Source organism: Pezoporus wallicus, unplaced genomic scaffold (genome assembly GCF_028554395.1).
Source record: "Pezoporus wallicus isolate ANWC-B61680 ecotype Strahan unplaced genomic scaffold, APGP_CSIRO_Pwel_v1 scaffold_7107, whole genome shotgun sequence".
NCBI classification, from domain to species: Eukaryota; Metazoa; Chordata; class Aves; order Psittaciformes; family Psittacidae; genus Pezoporus; species Pezoporus wallicus.
In genome coordinates this window covers 4,063,329-4,078,332 of record NW_026642114.1, presented here as the reverse complement: position 1 = coordinate 4,078,332, position 15,004 = coordinate 4,063,329, and positions in this window count along the sequence as shown.

The following is a 15,004-nucleotide window of genomic DNA, read 5'->3' as shown; positions in this document are numbered from 1 at the left end:
AGTATGCCAGTTCAGAAAGGCATGTAAGTAGTAGCTTTACTGTAGCTTAAAACATCAGAGGAACTAAATTCATTCTTTGATGAACTGGAGACTAGAGCCTGAAACCAAAGTGAATCAAACCTCCATGGGACTGAATCTTCTCTCTACAAGAATTACATCAAACATCGTATTGCAAAAAGACCAGCTATCACATTTGCAACAGATTTTCAGTAAAAAAACGTTTATCCAAATCCTCTGCCAATTCTAATATTTGCAGATCCTTGGAAGTCTGGATTCTGTTGATGTAGCTGTCTCACTTGGGGAAATGGTATTTGTAGGTTGGGGTGGTATCTTTATGAAAGCAGCTGATAGGGGATATGATGGTGTTTTCCAACACAGCATGTCTTTCTTGCGCCACAGTATTTGCTTGCTTTCCAGCTAAAGAAAAAAAAAAAAGAGGAAAATTCAAATATACAACCTCTTTTAACAGACCTTGTCCATATTTATATCATCAGATCTCATAGTCACAACAATGTTGTTGAATGGAATACAAGATACTTCTCTTGGACTGTAGAATCTTTCAAACAGAATGAAATACTGCACCAACTAAAAATGTAGCAGAAGGACTCATTTGAACTCCAACTCCTGTCATTAACTATTACCAAAACAGGCATATGTGTGTATTTATACATAACATATATGTATTCATTTGGATCTTTCATAGAGAAAGAATTATGCTCAGCCTAGGTTCCTAAAAATCTGCCTTATACCCACACACTGATTATTTAATACTGTAAAGGAGGAAAAGCTTATTTACCTTCCATTTAGTTGCATTCTAAGACCACTATGTAGTGTTCAACCACTTATTTGAGACCAAGAGATGGGATCAGAATGCACAGGAAAACATGAAGACAAAACAGGCTCTGATTAATCGAAAAGATGTTCTGTAAAGCTTTCAAGGAAGCATCAAAAAGAATAAGAACAGTCTGCAACTCAGTTTAGTAGAACTGCTGTTTTGCTCTTTTAAAAGTTTTTTAAAAGACTTTAATCACAAAACCAATCTGTACCAATGAACCACATTCATGGTCAACATTGTGTTAAATATTTGGTTCTTTCCAAATCATGTTTACATGCAATAACTACATTCCTGCCATAATCAAGCTCTCTGCCTGCCCTTTATACTGAATCAAAATTGTTCCTCTAATACATCTGAGCATATATTCCCTCCCCCTCACAAGAAGAAAGAAATGCAGATCCACTTGTGAATGCAACCTTGCACTTCTCAAAGTGAAATGTTATATAAGAAAATACTTGAGGTCTGGAAAGTTCTCAAACTGTAGGTCATTGACTACTTACAGCCCAACAAGAACTTGCCAGCTGTCCACAGAAAAACAGTCACAGAGTGATGATTTCTGCTTGTTTTCAGCTATTGCTACAGCTGGCATGCAGATGCTTTCATGAGAAGACAAAGCAAAAGACCTATAAACCAGCTGGAAATAAAGAATAGCCTATCTTACTGCCTCTGCTAGGGGCCTCACAGGAGAAGAGGAAAGTCAGAGATACTCAAATAAGGAAAATATTCGGGAGGGCAAATTAAAAGGACAAAGTAATCAGGTGATGTAAGAATTATCCCAGGCAGCTTCTCTATGAGAGAAAGGCATCACACAGCCTAAAAGGAAAGAAGCCAGGTACCAGAGATATGCATGCAAATTATTTTCACTGGGTAAGGTTGCTCAGTGGGAGATGGGTAAGAAAAAAACACAATTGTCTGGTTTTTGCTTTTTTTTTCTTTCTTTCTCCCCAGAAAAGGGAAAACACTTCTTGCATTACAAAAATACATAAGTTAGGCCATGTCTTCAACATGTCCCTTACAGTAGCAGTGCCAGCTCAAGCAGTTTCCACTCCCTGGTGCTTGATTGAGCCAGGAGCTAGAACTGCTTGCATGTTGGATATTTCCTAATGAAAGGCAAACCATGCCTTTGCATTATATGTTTTTACAGTATTACCCCCTTTTTTTTTCTCTCTAGTTTTTCTTTCCTGTTTTTTTGTTTTAGTTTGGTTTGGGTTTGTTTGGTTGGGTTTTTTTAAGAAGCAGTGGCTACCACCTCATGGGCACTATGTGTATGTGTGCAGCTGTTAACTGGAAGAGATTCCACAAGGCAGTCTGTTTATCCTGTAGAAAATATGAGAATCTTTCATGTAGAATAAAGCCTGCCTGAAAAGACAGCCCTGCAATGGATGATGCATTAGAAGTGCATGCTTACAAAAGGAAATAATTACTGTTTCTATTAAGACTATGTCATTAATTATTATTCATCTGGTTCCTATATAAGCATACTTAGTTCTTGCTTCCTATTTATGGCACGTGCCCTCATAACAAGTGCTGCAGACTACAGTTCTTGAGACTGAAACTATTAAAAAAAAAAAAATCACAGACAGATGAGCCACAGAAACTACAGAATGCAAGCACAAATCAGTTTTATATTGTGTTTTAATGACTGTGGACTCTGACCTGTAGTTTGGTTGCAGAGAGCTCTTTACCACAGTTACCATGTGAAAATCACCTAGTAGTATTCCTGTACACTGAGCACACCTGAGTTGTGGCTTTCCACTCAGATCACAGTTTGTCGGCAGTGCTTTAGATCTGCTTAACATTCGGTGCACTACAATCTCACCTACGCTGAAGGTCCTTTAAAGCACAAAGCACCTCACAGGCACACAGACATTTCCACCAGTACAGAGGCAATATTTTGCACCTGCTGAGAGCTGATGTGGGTAACGGAGATGAGCAAAGTCTTCCATTTCCTCATTTGGAAAGAAATTAATTTGGGTATTCATATTCTTTAAATGAATGAGACGCACTGTCACTACATGTCATCTAGTAAGAAAAATTGTTTGGATCAAAAATTAAATTTGAATTGTGACAATGCAGTAGCAGCTCAGTAAAGAACCCATTACATAAGTTCAGCATTATCTGTCTTCGTTGACACTAGAACTAAATAGAGGCCTTCAAGTAGTTGCAAATATTTACCAGCTTCATTGTAGAATGCCAGAGGAAATAAAGCAGAGCTCCCATACATAAAACTGAATAAATGATTCATAAGGTTTCATAATTAACAATGCTAAGTAAAAAAAAAAAATGTAGTTAAGGAAGCATATCCAGCCTTTGCTTGGCTTCTCATTACACATATGATTGCTATTAGATAGGCATGCACTGTTTCACAAACTATGCTGTCCAATAGGATACGGTATGCTTTTGTGTAATCTCAGATCTAGGTTGGCTTATCTCCTTCAGGAACAGCAAGTCCTAAGACATCTATTTGTTAAGACATTGAAGCAATGCTGCTTCTTGCAAAACCCTGTTCATATCATTGATAAACTGTGCCACCTTCAACATCAGATGGAAAAACAATGGCATATTTATTTTCCGTTGCCTAAGCATTTCAACTCAAGAGGAATGTAAGTAGAACTGGTCTTATACCGGCCCCCCACTCAGTCTGCAGAAACCTCTCTTGGATCTTTGGAAATGACCTGTAGGAAAAGAGAATGCAGGTCCTAGGAACCTCAGTCTCAGCTGAACATATTGCAAAACACCAGAAACTTTTCTTAGGACGTAAGTGCTTTACAAGGTCTTCTGAACTTTTCCAGTCCTACGTGTCCCTGCTGCTTCAAAGAAATATCTTTCTCTAGTTCTCTCCTGTGTAGCTATCAGGTATTCACAGCAAATGCTCTTGTCTGCACCCTTCACAAGCTTTGAAGGAATAAAAAAAAACCTGAAGTACACACTGAGTACACAGTTTCCTGAGCTCGTAACTCAGTCAAATCAAAGCCAAAACTAAGACACTTCGTGGTTATAGGTATTTCAATGCCAAATTTTAGCACACAGATCTCAGCTACTCATGCTGAGCTGTTCAAAAGAAGGCAGCAAAAAGTCTTTTTGGAGGGGAAATATAGTTTTCCACTCTCCATATAAACATGGATGAAAAGTTGTCAATCAAACTTTCCAAAAAATTTACCTCTGAGGAGAGTCCAAACGCCTCAACTGAACAATTTAAAAACTTTATGGAAAGAATAAATACACCCAGAACAGGTCAAGAAGAGGCAGTGTCCAAAGCACTCAGGGACTGCACAGTGCTTGAAACAAGACTGTGTTGGGGGATAGCTGGGTATTAATGAAGTGGAAGTTAAAGACACAACAACTCAGTTGAATTACCAAATACAAAAATTAGTCAGCTTTTATAAAGCAGTATCATTACAGCACTAGGGAAAGTCTTTTTCTGTTCAGTGGTTGTAATTTTATGTAAAGTTAAAATTCTTATGATGGAAAAAAGAAACAACTGGGGGGGGGGGGGGGAAGCGTTGGAATGATGTCTTGTTGCTGTTTATTCCTGGAGCAGGCTCTGAAGTCCATAAGCAGCTCTCCAAAATGCTGTTTCCCTCCTCACTGGTGCTCTGCCAGGAAAAGGGGAAAGAAAGAAAAGTAAGAGAAAGGAACATTTTCCCTCCTCTGCTAACCACAATCTATACCAGGGGCTCTACTGCTTGGTGCAGAGCTGAGGGCAGAAAATGGTCTGCACAAAGTAAATAGAACGATTGAAGCAATACAGGATACTTTTAGATTGAGGGAACACTGAAGGTACTCTTGGCAAGCTGTGCTTTCCATACCAAAACCATCAAACATCAAACACAACACTCTCAACCTCCAAAAGGTCATTGAAGTAACAGGGATAAACCGATTATAAATCCTTGTATTACTATCATAGTTGATCTTATTTGTCCCTTGGCGTTCTTTTGATCTCCTCCCCATCCCTCCAGGAGTGGGGGGGGAAAGAAAGAGGGAGGAAAGGGGGGGAGTGAGTGAACCCCCTGGCTGGTTGGATTTAAACCACGACAGTTGCATGCACCCAAGCTCTCTTCCTAGCGCCCTTAAATTTCTGCTTTCCCTGACGTTAGAGGAAGTATTGCTATTGCAGTGGCGTAAACCACTAAGCTAGAAAGCATTTTTTGCTAGGGGAGCCACAATTGCTTTTACCAGCCTAAATCATCTCCAATCTTTTCCCCTTTATGGTTTTAGAACGCTTGTCTTTCACCTATTGCAAAATCTGAGCTTTCCAAAGCCCAATATTCCTATCCTCCAGACCAGTCAAAGTGCCACATTTTCACAGAAAGAAAAGAAAAGAAAGGGAAAGAAAGGGGAAGGAGGAAGGAAAGGAAGGAAAGGAAGGAAAGGAAGGAAGGAAGGGGGACAGGAAGGGAGGGACGAAGGAAGGAAGGAAGGAAGGAAAAGAGAAAAAGGAAGGAAGAGAGAAAGAAAGAAAGGAAGGAAGGAAAGGAAAGAAAGAAAGAGAGAGGGACAGGAAGGGAGGGACAGAGGGAGGGAGGAAGGAAGGAGGACTTTCTTTCTCATTCAGGTATTTAATATTCACTTTGAAGATCCCTCAGAACTTGCTCTCCCACCACTTGTTTCCTTTATAACAGGGGGAATTACGGACACAACGATATGCGTGAGTTTGTGTGTGTACTTTGTCCCTAGGGCTGCTGCCCTAGAGCAACCTCACAAAGCTGTGTAACTTACTAATAGTAAGAAATACCTAAGAGGATAACGTAGATAGCACAGGTCTACACAGCCCGACTGTAACTTGCAGCAGCAAAAAACCTTCCTATCGTTTTGAGCACTGTTTTCACTTTGTGAGTCAATACATTCGTTATTATACCACAGGTCGTGAAGAATGGGGAACTAAAGTCAAGAACATGTCACTCCCCATGGGAAACAGGTGGTCCTTCCCAGGTAACATCAATCAGGAATAAGCACAATGGTTAATCTGGCAGAGGCCAGTGTTCCTGTTACTTTTTTACTCTTCCTGTGGTCACAACTATTATGTATCCGAGTAAAAAACACAGGGGCTGCTTCCCAGTGTGACATCACACACCCTTCACTTCAGATCCCACCTGGAAACTCAAACATTCTTCTGAGAATCTTACAATGTAAGAGAGGTAGAACTGCTCTAGAATCCACTGCTGACAACCTAGAATCCACCTAGGTCAACAACACAGACGGTGCTCTTTTAGAAAATCTTCCTTAAATGAGGAACTTACTCATTCTTACTTCCTTCCTTCTTGCTTCTTCACTCCTTCCTTACTCATTCTGCCCTTTCTGACAAACCATAGAATCCTAGAACGGTTTGGGTTGGAAGGTAACTTAAATCTTACCCCGTTCCAGCCCCCTGCCACGGGCAGAGACACCTTCCACTAGACCTGACTGCTCCAAGCCCCACCAAACCTGGCCTCAAACACTGCCAGGGATGGGGCATCCACAGCTTCTCTGGGCAGCTGTGACAGTCCCTCACCACCCTCACAGTGAAGAATTTCTTTGTAATATTTCATCTAACTCTGCCGTCTTGCAGTTTGAAACCACTCCCCCTAGTCCTATCAGTACATGCCCTTGTCAAAAGCCCCTCTCCAGATTTCTTGCTGGTCTCCTTAGGCACGGGAAGCTGCCAAAAGGTCTCCCCGGAGCCTTCCCTTCTCCAGGCTGAACAACCTGAACGCTCTCAGCCTGTTTCCTTCCAAGAGTTGCTCCAGCATAATCTTTGTGGCCTCCTCTGGACTTGCCCGAGCAGGTCCATGTCCCTTTTGTGCTGGGGGCCCCAGAGGCGAACGCAGTCCTGCAGGTGGGGTATCAGGAGAGCAGAGCAGAGGGGGAGAATCCCCTCCCTCGACCCCCCCCTCTGGTGCAGCCCAGCACACGGCTGCCTTGCTGGCTGCAGCCTGCAAGCACACACTGCCGGCTCATGTGGAGCTTCTCGGCAACCAACCCCCCCAAGTCCTGCTCCTCAGAGCTGCTCTCAATCCAGCCTCTGCCCAGTCTGTAGTTGTGCTTGGGAGCCTGTATCTGTTCTTGGGATGGATGTTAAATGTCAACTAACACTATCGCAAGAAGCCACCTGTGCTGTAATAGCGGGGTGATTACTGTCTTCTGGCCAGAAACATCAAGCCAACGTTATTTGGTTTTTACACCTCATAGCAACCCATCAGCCATGTTGGCCCTACGTTGTGCGACCCCCGCTTCGTGCCTCCCCACCGGGACTATGCGAGGCTCTCGGGGTCCTCTTTGGCTCGTACCTGCCCGAAAGCATGACTGCAGTTAGGGAACCACCTCCTTTGTCGCGGGCCCTGTGTTAGAAAAAGAGTGAAATTTGACGTTAAAATGATTATATAGAGCAAGAGAAATGACTATAGCCACAATTGCTTTTACCAGCCTAAATCATCTCCATTCTTTTCCCCTTTATGGTTTTAGAACTCTTGTCTTTCACCTACTGCAAAATCTGAGCTTTCCAAAGCCCATATTCCTATCCTCCAGGGCAGTCAAAGTGCCACATTTTGAGAGAAAAGGAAAGGAAAGGAAAGAAAGGAAAGGAAAAGAAAAGAAAAGAAAAGAAAAGAAAAGAAAAGAAAAGAAAAGAAAAGAAAAGAAAAGAAAAGAAAAGAAAAGAAAAGAAAAAAGAAAAGAAAAGAAAAGAAAAGAAAAGAAAAGAAAAGAAAAGAAAAGAAAAGAAAAGAGAAAAGAACTAAAGAAAGAACAAAAGAAAGAACAAAAGAAACAATAAAAGAAAAGAAGAAAGTAAGAAAAAAAAAAGAAAAGGAAGAAAGAAAGAAAGAAAGAAAGAAAGAAAGAAAGAAAGAAAGAAAGAAAGAAAGAAAGAAAGAAAGAAAGAAAGAAAGAGAAAGAAAGAAAGAAAAAAAAAGAAAGAAAGAAAGAAAGAAAGAAAGAAAGAAAGAAAGAAAGAAAGAAAGAAAGAAAGAAAGAAAGAAAAAGAAAGAAAGAGCAAGAAAAAGAAAGAAAAAGAAAGAAAAAGAGAAAGAAAGAAAAAGGAAGGAAGGAAGAAAGAAAGAGAGAGTGACAGGAAGGGAGGGAGGAAGGAAGGAAGGAGGACTTTCTTTCTCATACAGGTATTTAATATTCACTTTGAAGATCCCTCAGAACTTGCTCTCCCACCACTTGTTTCCTTTATAACATCGCTTACATTTAAACCATGAGGAAAATCTGTTTAAAGCAACCTTCTGAAGTGAGAATCCCAAAACAAAGTCTGCCATTTCTGAACATTGTGCATAAACACAACACTCTCAACCTCCAAAAGGTCATTAAAGTAACAGGGATAAATCGATTATAAATCCTTGTATTACTATCATAGTTGATCTTATTTGTCCCTTGGCATTTGGGGTTTTGCTTTTTCTTTCTAGTCTAAATGACCCACGTTAAACTTGCAAACTATGTCCCCGTCTATTGTGGGACGTACTTCAAAAGACTCAGAAATTCCTAGCCCTCATGTCAAGCAGCCTGGTGAATGCCAGTCATATAGGACACGTCTTCCGGATGCTGGAGACGAACACCATGGACAGATTTCTCAGCCACATCTAAACCAAATTCTTGCACACTGGGATGGGCAGATGGGCACTCTGTGAGATTCTCTGCTCCCAGATCACAATGCTGTTAAGCCAAGCCAGCAAAGGCTTCCCACTAGCGTAACACAGGAACATTTTCAGTTCAGCTCAGAGCAAAGACATGAAAAACAATCTCGTTTTCCCGTTGCCTTGGGCTACTACTGGCTTTGGTTTCAGCACTGCTGCATTGCTCCCTGTCATGGAACTTCACAAGAAACACAGATGAGAAGAATCTCAGGGCACTTAAAGAATAGTTTAAAATACCAACCTGGATACTACACCAAAACAAGTTCTTGCCTTTGATCCCAAAGAAATTAGGGAAACCTAACCAAATGCTAATGAAAGCTATAGCCACTTCCTGAAGATCTGGCTCAAACTGCCACAGCGGCACCGATTCCAAAGAAGTGAGGACATTTTATATCAGCTGTGGACTTGGCCTGACAAAGGCGAAGGCGATCCTTTTTACGCATTAAGAAAAGAGGAGGAGTCAACAGAAGGAGAGAGGTCTCTCAGATGATCCAGGCAGACAACTTCAGTTGTCCGCAGTCCATGAGCAGCCTTCCAAAATGCCACTGGGCCGGCTTTACTTACCCCTAGTTGTGAAAAGAAAAGGAAAAGAAAACAAAAGAGAAAAAAGAAAAGAGAAGAGAAGAGAAGAGAAAAGAGAAAAGAGAAAAGAGAAGAGAGAAGACAAGAGAAGACAAGAGAAGACAAGAGAAGACAAGAGAAGACAAGGAAAGAAAAGACAAGGAAAGAAAAGAGAAAAGAAAAGTAAAGAAAAGAAAAGAAAAGAAAAGAAAAGAAAAGAAAAGAAAAGAAAAGAAAAGAAAAGAAAAGAAAAGAAAAGAAAAGAAAAGAAAAGAAAAGAAAAAGAAAAGAAAAGAAAAGAAAAGAAAAGAAAAGAAAAAAAAGAAAAGAAAGGAAAGGAAAGGAAAAGAAAAGGAAAAAAAGAAAAAAAAAAGAAAAAGGGAGGGAGGGAGGAACGGAGTGATGGATGGAGAGAGGCAGGCAGGCAGGAAGGAAGGCAGGATGGAAGGCAGGTAAGAAGGAAGGCAGGGAGGGAGGCAGGAAGGGAGGCGGGCAGGGAGGGAGGGGAGGGAAGGAGGGGAGGGAGGGAGGGGAGGGAGGGGAAGGAGGGGAACGAATATTTTCCCTCTTCTGCTAACCATCATTGTTCCAGAATCTCATTTGCCAGTTGCCTTGGGCTACTGCCTTTATCTTTTTCCTAGTGCTCAAGTAATCGTAAGGCAGATTTGTCTTTTTTTTTTTCCCTCTTCCTTAGATGTAAAGGGAAATAATTGAAGTGAAGCAGGAATTCAGCTTATCTATGCACCTCTCCTTTTCTTTAATGCTACATTCATTCTATCTGATTTCACACAATCTAACAAAGATTTAATTACCCTCTTCTAGCTCTGCTACTGTGGTAGGTACCATTAAAGGAGACTCCTACTTCACAGCTTGCTTTTGAACACACTTTAGATTAACAAGAATTGTAAAGAAATATCCCTCCGCAACCCGTATGTATGATGGGTTTTTATCATACATACCACTCAAACAATTAAAATTTGGGGGTTTTATTAGTACCACAGCCTTCAACACAGACATCCCTAATTTAGAAAGGGCATTTTTCAAGTGCAGTGCCATAAAATCCGGGTGTGGGGAGGGTGGGGCTTGGTGTTTTGAATTGCTTTTCTGTTTGTTTTTATCTCCTCCGCCTCTAAAATATCCCACAGTCAAGTACAACAGTCTGTACACCAGTGACTTACCTCCTGCTGGCCTGTCTCTGGTGAGACTCTCCTTCTTCTTCTCAATCTTACTGGTAGACATATGGATTCCAAGGTGAAATCCAGGAACTATTTGAAGAAAGCAGAAAGGTAGTTTTGAAATGTGGATAGCAATACATTTGTTTTCAGTGTCCATTATATCTCTCTCCCTTTTGTCAAACATAACAACCAGATATGATCATTACACAGATAAGGAAGCTGCTCAGTGATGTTCGATGGATGCAGTGCCAGCCACTCACAACCAGTGGCATGGTTACTGTCCTGGGTTTAGCAGTAGCAGTCAATTTTTCTCCTCCTTGGTAGCTGGTGCAGCATTGTGTTTTGACTTTCAGCCTGGGAACAGTGCTGATAACAGCGATGTTTTTAGTTGCTGCTCGGTAATGTTTACTCTGACGAAGGACTTTGTGGGGCTCATGGTCTGCCAGGGAGGAGAGCAAGCCGGGAGGAAGCAGAGACAGGACACCTGACCCAGGTTAGCCAAAGAGGTATTCCATAACGTAGAACATCATGCCCAGGGAGGTAACTGGGTGTTAAGTCCAGGTAACTGGACTGTTCTTATCTCAACCTGTGGGAGTTACATTCTTTTGATCTCCTCCCCATCCCTCCTTGAGCGGGGGGGGGGGAGGAAAGAAAGAGGGAGGAAAGGGGGGGAGTGAGTGAACCCCCTGGCTGTTTGGATTTAAACCACGACAGTTGCATGCGCCCAAGCTCTCTTCCCAGCGCCCTTAAATTTCTGCTTTCCCTGATGTTAGAGGAAGTATTGCTATTGCAGTGGCGTAAACCACTAAGCTAGAAAGCATTTTTTGCTAGGGGAGCCACAATTGCTTTTACCAGCCTAAATCATCTCCAATCTTTTCCCCTTTATGGTTTTAGAACGCTTGTCTTTCACCTATTGCAAAATCTGAGCTTTCCAAAGCCCAATATTCCTATCCTCCAGACCAGCCAAGTGCCACATTTTCACAGAAAGAAAAGAAAGGGAAAGAAAGGGGAAGGAGGAAGGAAAGGAAGGAAAGGAAGGAAAGGAAGGAAAGGAAGGAAGGAAGGAAGGGGGACAGGAAAGGAGGGACGAAGGAAGGAAGGAAGAAAAAGAAAGAAAAAGGAAGGAAGGAAGGAAAAGAAAAAAAGGAAGGAAGAAAGAAAGGAAGGAAGGAAGAAAGAAAGAAAGAAAGAGGGACAGGAAGGGAGGGACAGAGGGAGGAAGGAAGGAAGGAGGACTTTCTTTCTCATTCAGGTATTTAATATTCACTTTGAAGATCCCTCAGAACTTGCTCTCCCACCACTTGTTTCCTTTATAACAGGGGGAATTACGGACACAACGATATGCGTGAGTTTGTGTGTGTACTTTGTCCCTAGGGCTGCTGCCCTAGAGCAACCTCACAAAGCTGTGTAACTTTCTAATAGTAAGAAATATCTAAGAGGATAACGTAGATAGCACAGGTCTACACAGCCCGACTGTAACTTGCAGCAGCAAAAAACCTTCCTATCGTTTTGAGCACTGTTTTCACTTTGTGATTCAATACATTCGTTATTATACCACAGGTCGTGAAGAATGGGGAACTAAAGTCAAGAACATGTCACTCCCCATGGGAAACAGGTGGTCCTTCCCAGGTAACATCAATCATGAATAAGCACAATGGTTAATCTGGCAGAGGCCAGTGTTCCTGTTACTTTTTTACTCTTCCTGTGGTCACAACTATTATGTATCCGAGTAAAAAACACAGGGGCTGCTTCCCAGTGCGACATCACACACCCTTCACTTCAGATCCCACCTGGAAACTCAAACATTCTTCTGAGAATCTTACAATGTAAGAGAGGTAGAACTGCTCTAGAATCCACTGCTGACAACCTAGAATCCACCTAGGTCAACAACACAGACGGTGCTCTTTTAGAAAATCTTCCTTAAATGAGGAACTTACTCATTCTTACTTCCTTCCTTCTTGCTTCTTCATTCCTTCCTTACTCATTCTGCCCTTTCTGACAAACCATAGAATCCTAGAACGGTTTGGGTTGGAAGGTAACTTAAATCTTACCCCGTTCCAGCCCCCTGCCACGGGCAGAGACACCTTCCACTAGACCTGACTGCTCCAAGCCCCATCAAACCTGGCCTCGAACACTGCCAGGGATGGGGTATCCACAGCTTCTCTGGGCAGCTGTGACAGTCCCTCACCACCCTCACAGTGAAGAATTTCTTTGTAATATTTCATCTAACTCTGCCGTCTTGCAGTTTGAAACCACTCCCCCTAGTCCTATCAGTACATGCCCTTGTCAAAAGCCCCTCTCCAGATTTCTTGCTGGTCTCCTTAGGCACGGGAAGCTGCCAAAAGGTCTCCCCGGAGCCTTCCCTTCTCCAGGCTGAACAACCTGAACGCTCTCAGCCTGTTTCCTTCCAAGAGTTGCTCCAGCATAATCTTTGTGGCCTCCTCTGGACTTGCCCGAGCAGGTCCATGTCCCTTTTGTGCTGGGGGCCCCAGAGGCGAACGCAGTCCTGCAGGTGGGGTATCAGGAGAGCAGAGCAGAGGGGGAGAATCCCCTCCCTCGACCCCCCCTCTGGTGCAGCCCAGCACACGGCTGCCTTGCTGGCTGCAGCCTGCAAGCACACACCGCCGGCTCATGTGGAGCTTCTCGGCAACCAACCCCCCCAAGTCCTGCTCCTCAGAGCTGCTCTCAATCCAGCCTCTGCCCAGTCTGTAGTTGTGCTTGGGAGCCTGTATCTGTTCTTGGGATGGATGTTAAATGTCAACTAACACTATCGCAAGAAGCCACCTGTGCTGTAATAGCGGGGTGATTACTGTCTTCTGGCCAGAAACATCAAGCCAACGTTATTTGGTTTTTACACCTCATAGCAACCCATCAGCCATGTTGGCCCTACGTTGTGCGACCCCCGCTTCGTGCCTCCCCACCGGGACTATGCGAGGATCTCGGGGTCCTGTTTGGCTCGTACCCGCCTGAAAGCACGACGGCAGTTAGGGAACCACCTCCTCCTCCACGACATGTTCCGCCGTAGGCCCGCATCGAGGGCGGACCGAGTCTGTCGACAGCCGCGGCGGTGAGGCCGGCAATCGTCACCACGGCAACAGAACGCACCCTCAGAGAACTCGCAGCCGACCAATGGCAGATCGCCTCACACGTAGCCCCGCCCGCCGCCCCCTAGCGCCCTTAAATTTCTGCTTTCCCTGACGTTAGAGAAAGTATTGCTATTGCAGTGGCGTAAACCACTAAGCTAGAAAGCCTATCAACTTCTCCCCCTTGACTGCACTGCATATGAAAGGGCAGTACTAAGACTTCCTCAATCAGCACAGCTCCACTTCAAGAAAATGGGTGTTAAACATGTTTCTGGAAGTAACCTGTTTTGCTAGGGGAGCCACAATTGCTTTTATCAGCCTAAGTCATCTCCAATCTTTTCCCCTTTATGGTTTTAGAACTCTTGTCTTTCACCTATTGCAAAATCTGAGCTTTCCAAAGTCCATATTCCTATCCTCCGGAACTATCAAAATGGAGGATCAAGACTTTCTTCCTCATTCAGTTATTTAATACTCACTTTAAAGATCCCTTAGAACTTGCTCTCTCTTCTGACTTCCCTTATTTTCATCCTTTAGAATCTTCTCAGGTCTGCTGATGCTTCTTCTCACAGACCAATGCCTGCCAGAAGCTCCCAATATTAATGCTCACTGCTAGGCTTTTTGTTCTATACAGTACCAATATACACTTGGTGACCATTTCAAACTTATAAACCCAGCTTTGAGATGCACCTTTATTCTGATGCCAGAAATTCATCTGTAGTTCGCAACAGTGACATAAAAATCCTGTGGGACACAAGTAATATTTCCTTTACTAACAAAAGTTCAAATGATTTACAGCCTGAAATTGATGTGTACCACTACTTATATATAAGTAGTTCCCCCTCACTGGTATTTACCTTCATACTTTGCCCTACATCCTTCCCATTGTTCACTCTACCTGTGTTTTGCATTTGCATTTTCATTTTCATTATATGCTTTAAGACAGACTTCTACACACTTTCAAATGTTCCAGGACAAGATTACATAAACCCTAGCTGTGACCTTTAGGCACTATTACAGTGCAAAAATAGATTATATGATGGATCCATAGAGTACGATATCCAACAGTCATGCCAACTGATGCCACTTGGATCTACATTAATTGAGTACAACCCACTTGAATGAATTTAGATCAACAATTATTAGAAGTTACGCAAACCTTTGTGAGCAGTATGCCTCAGCATCCTTAGCTAAAGAGAAATCCTTCTTACTACTTGTGCTCTTGCTACTTGGCTGCTGCTGTAGTCCAAATATCACTTCCTTGAAGAAGCACTGCTACTGACTTCAGGGGATTCTCTTGCAAGGGAAAGGTGACAGGATTAGAACCACATGCTGTAAACACTTGGGTACCCTCTGGGATTACATTGTTTTATCATTATTGATGCACTGTGCTCAGACAGTGCAAAGACATTAATTTAAGGATACTAGTTTCTATTTCCAGCTCTATTACATCCATTTTTATTAGAGCTTATTTAAAGACAACATTATCAACCCAGAAACAAAAGACAGGAAGGAGATGGAAGTCCACAGTGCTTGAGACTCTAGACAATGACAGGAAATGGTCCGTGTTTTGACCACTTCCCCAGTTCTCTTCCAGATGATCTTTACTGAAGAATTAGATAAAGCCCAAAAAGCAAAACAAAAACATGAACAAAACTCTGTGAAGGGGAAATCCTTTTGTATTCAGATACCAGCAGAGTGGAAAATTTTAGATAGAATCCAGGTCTACAACACTGTGTT